Source organism: Saccoglossus kowalevskii, chromosome 4, assembly GCF_978046115.1.
Source record: "Saccoglossus kowalevskii chromosome 4, keSacKowa6.1, whole genome shotgun sequence".
Lineage (NCBI taxonomy): Eukaryota > Metazoa > Hemichordata > Enteropneusta > Harrimaniidae > Saccoglossus > Saccoglossus kowalevskii.
The window spans coordinates 23,278,223-23,291,015 of NC_140644.1; positions in this window are offsets into that span (position 1 = coordinate 23,278,223).

Sequence of the window (12,793 nt, forward strand, 5' to 3'; positions counted from 1 at the left end):
CAAACACAAATGTAGTTTATTTTATTTTTATTTGTATTGATAATTTGTTTATGTAAATATCACTAGTGTGTGCGTGCAACACTTTCGACAGGCTCAAAACGAGATTATTACATATTACAAACTATTTGTCACAAATCGTCTGCTTGCATAGATCACGCACGATCTTTGTGAATGAAATATTCCTTGTTCATTGGTTAATTGAGAATTGACATTAAGAATGGACATATGCTATAACGGTGTGTTCATGTAACGAACGTGTTTACAGGTGGACAGATTTTCTGTTATTTAAACGACATTTAAATATTGCAATTATATGAATATTCAGGATCCACATATAAATAACATAACCATAGTTAATGTTCTCATGTCAAATGTATATATTTGAACGGTTTATAATACTACTCGTTCATTGGTGTATTGGCGTGTTCGCCTAGGTTTGCAATGAGCATTTTGGGTCGATAAAACCGCATTTCAACCTTTTGTATATGTGTGAACATTTCTATTAATACATCGTATAAGACTCAAAATAGAAATTATGACTGTTATCGAACACGGCACATGATGAGAGTGCTCGGGTAGAGCTGAATGTTTTGAACAAAGTTGGGAAACAATTAAATCAGCAGCAGATTTGAATTGAGGTTATCGTGGACGTCTTGTTTACTTCTATGGTTTTATGAACCTAGGATGATCCACCATTCATAACCATGTGGTAAGAATGTTATAGCAAACTCTATTACAAATATTGTGGGGGAAAAATCACAAATGCACAAGCTACTGGCATGGATGAAAATGCATTTCTGTCATGAAATGAAACATTATTGGATCAAATAGAGGTGTGATGAATAATTTGGATGACCAATAGACATTTTTATTACGTGTGATTTGATTGTACTGCTTGATATTGCGTTTTAGGGAAAGTTAACTTTTGAAACTTATTATAATACGGAGAGCTTAATACTTACGAAGGCTTTTCACGAATATAGTTATTTGAAACCAGAAGACAGGAATTTTTTTCTGTACTCTAGATTCAGCGTATAGAATTAAGCTTTAAGTTCATTCATCATATGAGTTTGACGGTGGCATCATATTTTATTATAATCAGGTCAGCAGAAGTGTACACGATTGGCTTGTTTAAATAGTATGAGACATTTACTATGATGGGATTGCTTAATAACACTTTAGAATGGGGTGTTTATATCAAAGTTATTAAATGATATTATGCGATGTTATATGAAATTGTGCGAATTAAAAATTATCACAGATTAGTTATGTCAAGAAATTCAAATTGAAAACTTATTTATTTATTTATATATTTATTTATTTTATTCATAAGATGATTAATAAATTACGCTAGTTGACCAAAAAAGTTAAACTAAAATCAAGTTCATTTTGTGGATAATAAAACCTGGCACGCGTAATCACATGTAGACGCATTTGAGTATAAATTACACCATCTATTGTATAATGTTTTTATATATGGTGTCTGTAAACGCAGCACGATTCTAACAATCGTTGTCTTTATATGGAGATATTTAGTTAAATTCACCGCAACAAATACACTTTCCTATGATGTATACTATTAAGCTGCTGTCGTGTTTACATTATAAAAACGTGTGACGCTACGTCAATATATTTCCGTACAGCGTCAATCTTTCCTGGAATTGTCGGGAGGCCGCTGTTAGTTATAGAGTAACTAGTAAAATCATATCAATGCCAATAATGAAATTCAAGCAGGAAATTCTTGCCAAATACCCTCAATTTTCTCTTTAAAAAAATAGATTTAATAAATGAGCAATTCAAGTTATTGCTACACTCCCGTGTCATTTATTGTTAGGGGGTGGTCGTGTCAAATGACGTCATTGATTCGCGCTTACATTGCTGCATATGTTAACTAATTAATGTTAAATGTTATGTATACATATACCTACATATATATATATAATGCCATATCAGAGTGAATAGCAAACAGTAGAGTAAAGCTATACTTTGAGAGACTGTTTTAAATTAAAAATGGCGTAATACCGAGTGTGTGAAATTGAATCAGATACGATATGCCTAACATACTTTATTACTTAATTGAGAAGATGCCTTTCAGCTGTTCATTCTTTATTCAATCCCCTGCTTTCATTCAATCAACGTCAAGATGCCCATTGAGTTATAAAACTATCAGACTCCAAAAGAAAACATTAAAGAAAACACTAATAACGCTAAACGGCATGCTCGACGTGATGACGACAATGGATATTTCTCAAAGATTGGGGGGGTTCGCCATGGGGCTGTCATTACTGTAGAGTTCCGTGTCTGTTCTCGTTTTGATTTCGTTGTAAATTGGGAACAGTGAAGGAGGATATGGTATAGAAATCACAGATTAATATGCGTATATAGTTCACGAACTTAATGTAGAGATACTCGATATGGCGATTTCCATTCATGTGAATATGACAGTCACATTTACAGAATAAATGGTTGCACCCTCCATATTGTGCTGTCTAAACACTGATCTCTCATTAAGCCAATAACGTTTGTAGCTGCTTCATTATTTCGTTGGAATGTAGCTTGGTTGTTTATTGAGACAAATAAAAGGAGATATTTTTTAAATCCATTGTTAATATAAGACAATAATTAAGGTATTTTCTTGACTGTGTCGCGGTATTTGTCACGGAGAGTTACTGAAGGTATTGATTGTTGACAGTTAATACTATTATTGAATATTTTCTTAACTCAAAAAAAAAATAGAAAAACAGCAAGAGATAATGATGTCTAAGCAAAATCTTATTATCGCGTCAATCATTCCTCTGTACTTTGATTGATGCAAATTTATATACGTATTTGTTCATTTCACGGTACACGTTGTCGGTGTCTTGGGATTGGCTTGCTTTGATATATCGACTGCGAGTAAGAGTTAAATATGTGATGCATGGCGCTGGGAAGGGGGGGGGGCTCTTTCCTACATTTCTAAATAGTGCAGATGGATTGGTTTCCTTTTTATAATTGTAGCCTGGGTGAACGAAACAAATTATTTGTTTTTACGTGTATTTACGTGTCATATTAGGTAGCAAGGTTTGACAACAAGTGTCATAAAGTTAAATAATATTCAATATATACGTGACTTTTGAGGACCTCACTGAAAATATGTTGCTATACGACTTTCGTGAACTGTCTTCGGTATGGCCATCATTGTATTTTTAAGTTATTTTGTGCATATATATGGGTGTTTTTGGTGATCATAATTTTAACCTTAAACATGTGCCACTATACAATGCATAATTTATATAATTAATATTCACAAGAAGTGAATTGGATATCGGCAAATATAACATTGTATACGATTCAGGATCTCTTTTTTGCAGCGAGTACGTTGGTAGATACATCTACACAAATAGTGTGTTGCATGGCAACGCCTGCGTCTGGCGAATCCATCTGACTACAAAAACCGACCAGCTGACGGTAAATACACTTCCCAGAATAAGAACATACAACTACGCAACACTTTCAAAATGAGTTTGTTATTGTTGCAATTATTTCAATAACGTGGTTAAGTTAATCATTACCGCTCATGACTAACGTGTGTGTGTGTGTGTAATATGGGGGGGGGGGGGGGTTAATTGTGTTAATTAAACTCAATTGACTCGGTTGTCGAACCCTTCATGACATAGTTGTGCGTTGTGTGGAGGTTTTCATTACGTTCATTAAATTCCGTTGGCTCGTTTGTCGATTTTACAGATCAAACCTCAATCATAGATTTGTTACGAAATGATGACGCGCATTGTTATCCGGCTATCAGGTGCAAACCGTCGAGGATGACGTCGCGGAAGGATGTGACGACACATTTACATCAGTGTTTGACCGCTGGGTCCGACACAAGGATAATTCATTTAGTGTAATGTCATCTGAATTATGCTTTTTGTATCTCTCTCACGAAACCGATGCACCTAATAGAAAATAGTTATGGAGTTGCAGTTCAATTTCGGCAATAATTTTTGCTGTGTTTTGTGTTCTGTTATGTTTTTGTCGGAACGCCTCATCGCATTTTGTAAATTCGTAGCTAGCAGGGTTTCAACCACTAAAATACACCAAATACATTTCTAACATGCCGTAATTTAAAGCACATTTTACAGTTTGGGGTGGACAGGGTTTTGAAAACAAACGTGTCGTTGTTCCATGTTTCCGCGACCGTGTAAAAGAGTGAACCAGATTCCAACGTTGCTCTGAGATGTAATCGTACTGAAAACCACGCACACCAGCTAGATCCCGCAAATAGTTTATTGAATTTTTGATTAATGCTCATTGCCGTTCTTAAATACTGAGACCTAAATCAGGAAATATGTTAACAGGTCTGCGAGCAAAGAATTACGACGTCGATTACTTTTGGCGGCACATTGACGCGGTTGACATTCCAAATCGGAGGAGTTGTGTTGTACCATTAACACACAATACAACACATATCTCCCACTTTTCATTTTGTTCCTCACGCACGTACACCTGCGGCTTATTTTTTCGTTTTTTTTTTTTAATATCGCTGACAGAAATGTAAACAACGCACTTTCCATTGCTAAGGAAGTCACGTGGTCTTACAGATCGTTCCTGTTTATGCATATTCTACGTTCTTTGTTGCGTGTAGTGATATTTCTACTTAATATGATTCAAAATAACGTCAAGGGATATTGGGTATATTTACGATTGTAGCAATAGAGAGAGCAGGGATGAGAATTCAATGAACGGAAACGAGAATCGATTGGATAAATAAATGAAAGTAAAAAATTAGAGAAAGGGGAGACAGAATCTTGAACTGTTGTTATGTTTTGTGTTGATTGTATACATTTCCTGTGAAAAGCAAGCAACCATACAAAGTATTTTCATTGCGAATAATAAAATCTTACATTAGTGACAGAATAACAATTAATCGGAGATTCGAATATGTGTTGATTTTCACCAGGGTTTTACCATGGAAGGTACTAATTATAAAATTAGTACCTTCCATGGTTTTACTGTTTAGTATACAGACTAGAGCACTGAAATGAAAAATGTACATGAGTTATTTTTTTTATTATTATTTTTACGTATTTACTTATAAAACATAATATCTTTGTCAAAATTCTATAAGGTATTATATTTTCCTCTTTTTTCTGGGTCTGGTCTCTGTGTATTGAATGGGTGTACAACATCATGAGGATTTTGCTCTCTCATCTCCAGTCATAAAAATGTAGTCGTCTCTAATTATTAATTATATCCATTCTCGTCAATATATAAGTACAACTTAAATGGCGGTGGTCATCGCGCTGCGCGTGTGCGACATTTGTGTTGATAAACATTGATTTTCCCACAATCCAATGCGCTCTTCCAATGGAAATCCCAAGTATAACGTTTGACCTGGGCGCGTCTTGCAAAAATGCCTATTTAAAGCTTGATAACGTCTGGTTTATACTCGTTGATCTGCGCAACAGTGAAGTTCGCGATCTTTGTTTTTATCATGATCACCCATAATTCTCGCGCATGCGTGGCGCCACGACTATCGCTCTTTAAAATTGGCACACGTGGAGTAGAACCATGGGGCCGAAGGGAGAAAACCACTTCCTCGTGTTAGTAGTGATTCTAACCCATGGACCGCAAAACTTCATTGCCGAATCAACAAAATTGTTACATAATTCAAAGTCATTATTAGAGTATATATATATATATATATATATATATATATATATATATATATATATATATATATATATATATATATATATATATATATATATATATATATTTCTGTTTCGCATATCGCATTGAATAAAAGATGATGATAATATAATTATATATTGCCACAATATTTTCTCTTAGGTTGACGTCAGCGGAGTTGTGTATTAATCCTAGCCGCTGGCGATGATTGCTGCTACTATTACAAATTCCTGCTAACGTCCACAGCCCTAAAACACTGAAACGGAGTTTTCAACTATTGCTGAAATAACACCAAATACATAAATATCATTGCGCGTGTCTCTATGCTAATTTTTGTTGACGCCGCTGTGTTCTATTTCATGTGAACGCCCTGCGTACGTAGTGTGGCGATTCTGCTCGTTCGTAATTTTTGCTCCAATTAGCTAGGATTTTTTTTAATTTTGTTTAAGGGACTGAATAACAATACGCTCATGAGCTTGATAAATTGAACAATTGTTACCACAATTCGTAGTTATCGACCGTATATTAACCTAGAACTTCGGCAATTCCTCCAGACAGCGCGTACAATAAAAAAAAAGTTCGGTAGTATGTGACATCAAACTATGTGATATGCATTTTCGCTATCTTCTTCCCATAAGTCATTGCGCTTTACGCAAAGTAACGCGTGTCAAACTATTCGGAGTTCGAAATTTTCGTTCTGCCCTGCATTACGTCACACGGTGGAAATATGCACGTTATGCATATATGCATCGACCTCCGCTGCGCGGCGTACTGTCTGAGTGCATACTTTGAGGTATTCTCATAATAACCTTATTATTATACATCTTTTTTTCCAAGGATACACCATGGGAATGCCGAAATCCAAAATGTTCAGAACAGAATCAGCGAACTGTGCTGAGTCCGGTCAAACTCTGCTGGCAGGCATGTTTGTTTTTATTATTAGAGGACGCTTACGCGCGTAATCATTCCATATTTGGAATTCGCATTTCCTAAAATGGCAGGATGAAAATACCCCGTAAAATCCGCAAAATTACGTCACGCTGTAACTTATGGCGTTACGGTGACAGATGTATAATAATAAACATTACTCATGTTTCGCAATTATAAATTATAATATCGTGATATTAATCCTTAATCCTAAGTATGTTCATTATTAATTTATTTTACAAACATTGATATATATACCACTTATTATATTTTCAGGTAATAATAATAATAATAATTACGCAACTGTAATCTGCTGTCGATACAGTAAGGTAAAAATAGTGCAAAGTAAAATATAAGTAATACAACTAAAAATAACTGCAAATTTAAAAAGAAAGTAATCGAAAGTAATAATTGGTAAAAAACATTTGCTTAGTTATGCGGGTGATTTGTTTATTTTTTTGGGAATTAGTTTGTTAAAATGTTTGACATTGTATTGAAGTTGTCCCACGCTGTGAGAATTCTTGGTGTCAAACACAAATTACAGAATGTATTTAGACTAAAATTATAAACATTGGTGTACAGCACTTGTCAAAAAATGACATTTATAAACATAAAAAACACTCCTTGAATACGAAACAATTTTGATGAATTTTGCTCAGAACTTCTTTTCAAAATGTATGGCGTGATAATAAATACTTTTCAAAATGTGTTTCTAATGAAACCAGTTTTCAAAATATGGGACTAGTGGTGGTACCTTTAAAAATGGTGTAATAACGAAAGCACTTTTTAAAATGTAAAGTACTTTTCAAAATCTAGTGTTACAGAACACCGGACTGTAAACCATTTGTCTTTAACTGATGTTTTGAGCATAATCACTGGGTTTTAAGCTCACTAATTTGCCAGGACAACAATGAGTTATATTATAAATATACATATTTACGAGGATTTCATTTAAATTAACATATTATAATTATCAACGAAAATATTCAAATTTTAACCCAATAAAAATGAATACATTTACTGTATACGTTATAAACTTTTCTACTTCTGCAGAATATACATACTGTAAGCGGTTTTTAGGTGGAAACACACACACACAGGTATTTTGCTCCCAAATGGATAAAAATGGTATATTCTTAAACAGTAGTGTTAGAATATTAACCATCTGTGATTTTATATACAAAAAACTTTATGTTTAATTATAAAACAACCAAATAAAGTGATTTTTAAAGCTGGGGCAAAAAATTACATAAAAAAACGTGGAAATACATTTACTGTATATATTTTATACGCAACAAACCATGTTAAATATGGAGTAGAGTTTAACACTTAGTTTTACTTTTTTCACAAAAATTAATGTTAACTTATGCTAATTAATGCTATATTGTTTTATCAAATATATATTTTTACGTTTCAGCTAGATTCTAATACCGCGTATGTGTGATTTACGACCATCTGTGCTATCTACAAGTCATTGTACCGCTAGTTGAATGGGGATAAGAATGAGAACCAAGAATATTATGAGTAGGATGGACGGAGTGGTCGAGGTCAAAGGCAGGGGATATTAGTTCCCTGGTTCAATGTGAACTTGTTCGTCGACCCTGATTTATTCAAATTGTTCTACCCCGATCTAAAGATTACATCATTTTCAAATAACACACTTTAGCTTGCATACGTATTGTTGATTCGAAGACAACTGGAATGTACATATCACAGTATGAGACTTTTTCATACAAATAATAAAATATATATTCGGTTTCTGAGTACAATGTACAAAATACCGTCTCAGACTAGTCTTTTCTATTTTTAGTAAAATAGCCTGTTATCATAAAGGCAGGTTATTTTGTTTAATGACGCGGAAAAGACATCTTTGTCACATTTATCATTTTGATGGAAACAGGCAGATTTTCACCATCACTGAGGGATAGGTTTCCGTCGTACTGGCAGATTCCATGATCACAGTTTGTGTTCAAGACCTCACTTGGTTGGATTTCCGGGACAGGAAGTGTGGGTTGTTTAATCACTCAGTAATCTATTTGTTGGGAGGGATTAGTGATGACGAATGCATATTAAGATTCTTATTAAATGTAATACAAAAGCAATTGTACAATTTGTCGTGCTTATGTAATATGTAAATAATATATAGCTGTGCACTGAGCTCCGTCGATATATTTTAGTAGGATTATTTAGATGTCCAATTTTTAGCTTAATGGCAATTTGATCTTCGCTGCTCAAAGGCGAATATTTGTCGATGAGATTTAGTCAATTTAGTTCAAGAAATTAATCTAAAGTTGTCTCTTCCTGTAATGGCGCATTTTTAAATTTCGTGAATATATCTGGGTTTTAATAGCCTCAGCAGAGTGCTGAGAATGACATGGGGTGTGACGACGACATAGTGTGACGTCACGATAACGGATGAAACTCAGCAATGGGATTGGTCAATTTATTCTCTGTAGTGAGTACGCGCATGCGTAAGACAGGGTCGGTAAAATACATTTTAATAACTTTTCTTCTAGAAAGAAAAATGTCACATAATTCGGCTTTGCTGAATAGAACGATAATTATTGTTTGGAGAGATTGCCAGCAATACATATGACGTAAATTTAACCGGCTTGAGTCACACGTGACGTAAGAAGCCACCGTACGTGCGTCAGAATAACACGGCACGAAATGATAGTAAAAGGTATATAATAACCGTACATTCGTTTGAATGAAAATATCAATGAATTACTATAATATGTGCATTAACAAATCAAACCCCCGACCTATGATAGTGTGTCGCAGATCAATATTATTGGTCTTACTTTAAATTGTGTTAATAATTTCATTCATTTCCGCAGGCTTTGCACGACACAGTATTTATCAATATGACAGTTCTCGTCCTTCTGAAAAATCGATTTATTCAACGCCAGTTTCAAACTAGCTATTTTGTTCAAAGTTTTTATTTCTGTTTTTAGCTTTCTGTCTTATAGGATGAGATAACTCAATGTCTGGCCACGCCATATGACGTGGGTCGGCGTGGACGGGTTACACGATCTCTGTACGTAATAAACTCATCCAAACCATGGACGTCCATGTCCAAACGAGGTAGAATCAAATCAAATGGAATGCTCAGAAAAAAATGCACAGAAGTTTTGTAATATAGAATTCTCATTCTATTATTCAGATTTTTTATTTTGTAATTGCTATTTTGTCGTTATTTTGGTTATTTTTGTGCCGTCTATAAGGTGTCCCGTCATGTCGTGTGTGCGTCTTTATAGAAGTGAGACTATCGCGTGAGGGCGCACCACCACAATGACATGTCAAGGGCACTATTCTGTATTTACGGAGACAAAGAAAACAGCAAACACATCGAAGTGAATAGGGTGAATAAAAGTGATGGCGTATCTTTGATCATAACACTTGCGCTGCGCATACAGTGGGAATAATGAGTTCATTAACTTCTTAACAAAATAGTGTAAATAATTGAACGGTACTAGTGCACGATTCTCACGGATTCCATCTCATGCACTTAACTTCCGTGACCCTCAAACAGCCAACACATATCGAACAGACTTGACGTTATACTTCTTGTCACCATCGCTCAAATGCTACATGAAATCCCAGATGCATTTGACGTGGCCTTGAACATCTAGGCTGTAGTGGTAATGCGTGAATGTAATTGACGGTTGATTACATACATTTTTTTTTAAATGCGAGCATGAATTGATGTGAGTGAGATTTTAGCTATGTTTGAAATCTCACGGAAACATGATATTTGACTCAAGTGCGCCCTCTATATGAGTTTCTTTTCTGATAGTATACTCGTAGTATTTCTCAATAGTGTAAAAGCATTATTTTCGCTCTTTTTTCTATTTGATTATATTTTCTGGGTTAAAAAATTCTCAGTGAAACAAAGCGTCATACTGTTATTGTACATGTTGACGTGGTTTTAATTTAGCACAGTTTACTTATCGGCGAAGACACTGAAATTGAATTGCAGTGAATAAAAAAAATGTGTTTTTAAGAATTAACTTGAATTTATATATGACGTTGAGGGCGCAAGTCTCTTATCTTTGGCATTGTACACCCATGGTCATGATTCCTCAGCTCCTGAGAGCGAGGTTATTTGTAGATATGTTGGCGATCGCCACTTTGTCTGCGGAAGTACTATGGGAGATTGCATGATGGGAGTGAAAAGTCTTTGGATCTGTAAAATAATTTTAGAAAAGTGAAAACTAAAGCGACTGTGAAATAAAGGTTGGTTTTAAATATTAAATATCATGAAATTTGGATGTAATAATTAAAGGAAATTGAACTGGTATGAAAGGGCAGTAAATTTAGCCGGAATGCAAGGTCAGAATCTGGGGTCAAAATACATCCATCAAGGTTGTTGCAAAGTGTCAACAACTGGAAAGGTGAAAGACTTCGTTTGCAGTTTGTGTGAATGGCCGGGGAGAAAAAATCATGCAAATTCTGTGCTTCAGTAACAATATTTGCTACTTGTTTGTGCAATGGAAATTAATACAAGAAATTCTGCCAAAAGACATGTCCTTCTAGTAAACAAAACAACCTTGGGACGTTTATCTTGAGAAATTGAGAAGACAAAAATCCCTTGGGACAGTCTATGTGAAACAATGGACATGCTTCGCCAGGGTATCAAGGTTATTTTGATTATTTGAAGATAGAAACTGCTGCTTTATGGAAGAGCAAAGTTCAATGTCATTGGCACAGTAATGACGTTTTTAGAGAGGTGACTCGTTAGAAGTATTCGCCGTGACTCCAGACTTTTCATTCGGGTTTATACAACACTTACTTGTTACTATCAAGAAGGTTTAATGTCTTGTTTGTATTTGCACAATGTGAATGAGGGGTTTATTGTCAAAATATATACAGGTGCTTGTATGCCTATTGAAACTATACAAAATTCGACCAATGCACATCTGTTTCATGTGTTAAAAGAACGTTGCGATATTCTCATGGAATTGTTAAAGGGCTGCAGTCGTCGTGCCGCGTCCTGTTCGATATGGGACTTACAGCGACATATACAACGCGTGTAAAATACATGTACATTGTTTATTTACATGAAATTCGAACTCGCGCTGCGCGACGACCACCGCGCTTTAAATCTTGGTATCATTTCCAACTGTCACCAAACTGTACGTTTTGACGACTCGTATGTACTTCTGGGACTTGTAATAATTTTCTGGGAACTGTACAGCAAATCGCATATTTTCCTTATTAATATTTCATAGTTTTTCTAAATTTCAGTTTTTATTGATCATAATTATTTACAGTAATAACATATTTCTCCGATTGTGTGATATGACAGCTTTGCCCACACACAATAAGACAGGATGATATGTACGAATATGTGTGAGTATGTTTCATGGATTAATAGGCCACTTCTTTGCTTCAATTCCAACTACATCTCTGGAAATATCACTTGCTGTTTATCATCCACATTTTGATATCCCCACAATGTGTCGATTGCGTATCTGGAAATTCTAACTACTATTTCGCAAAATTTGACCAGCCTTGCTTCTACCAGTCATTTAAGTCAACTCCCATATTTTCCTTCACAGTGAAGGTTAATGCAGATATATTGTAAATTACACAGAGGTAACATTACAATACATTTCCCTTCACATTCCCTTGTATTACATAACAATCTTTGAGCTGAGGCAGTTATGGTTCTACAACCATCACCAGTTCTCTTGTTGTACAATGTAATTATATAGACTGGGAGATCGGCAATACAGCCACTAAACCTAAATAGCATGAGAGTTATACAAACAAAAAGCCACATGTAATAACAAAAATAAAATCTCTAATCTCTTGTCGCATCTTTCTTTCAAAGATTATGGTGTATTCGAAATAAATATTAATAAGTTTATTACACTACCGAACCATCAGCGGGTTTAGTATGCTGAATAAAAAAGTATTACAAGACTAGGACGATTCTAAATACAATACAAGACAATACAATAATAGAAAATAAGAATAAAATAAAGACTGAGTTAAAAAAACAAATGTTAAAAACAATTACTAGAATGAACACAATTAAAACAAAAAATGATCTAAATAAAGTACTAGTAATCTCAACAACCCCCCCTCCCATAGGTGAAGTAATTACAAATGTTTATTGACAGTGGCGGATCCAGCAAAATGTATTGGGGGGGGGGTCCGCCCCCCCCCTCTGGATCCGCCACACCGTGGT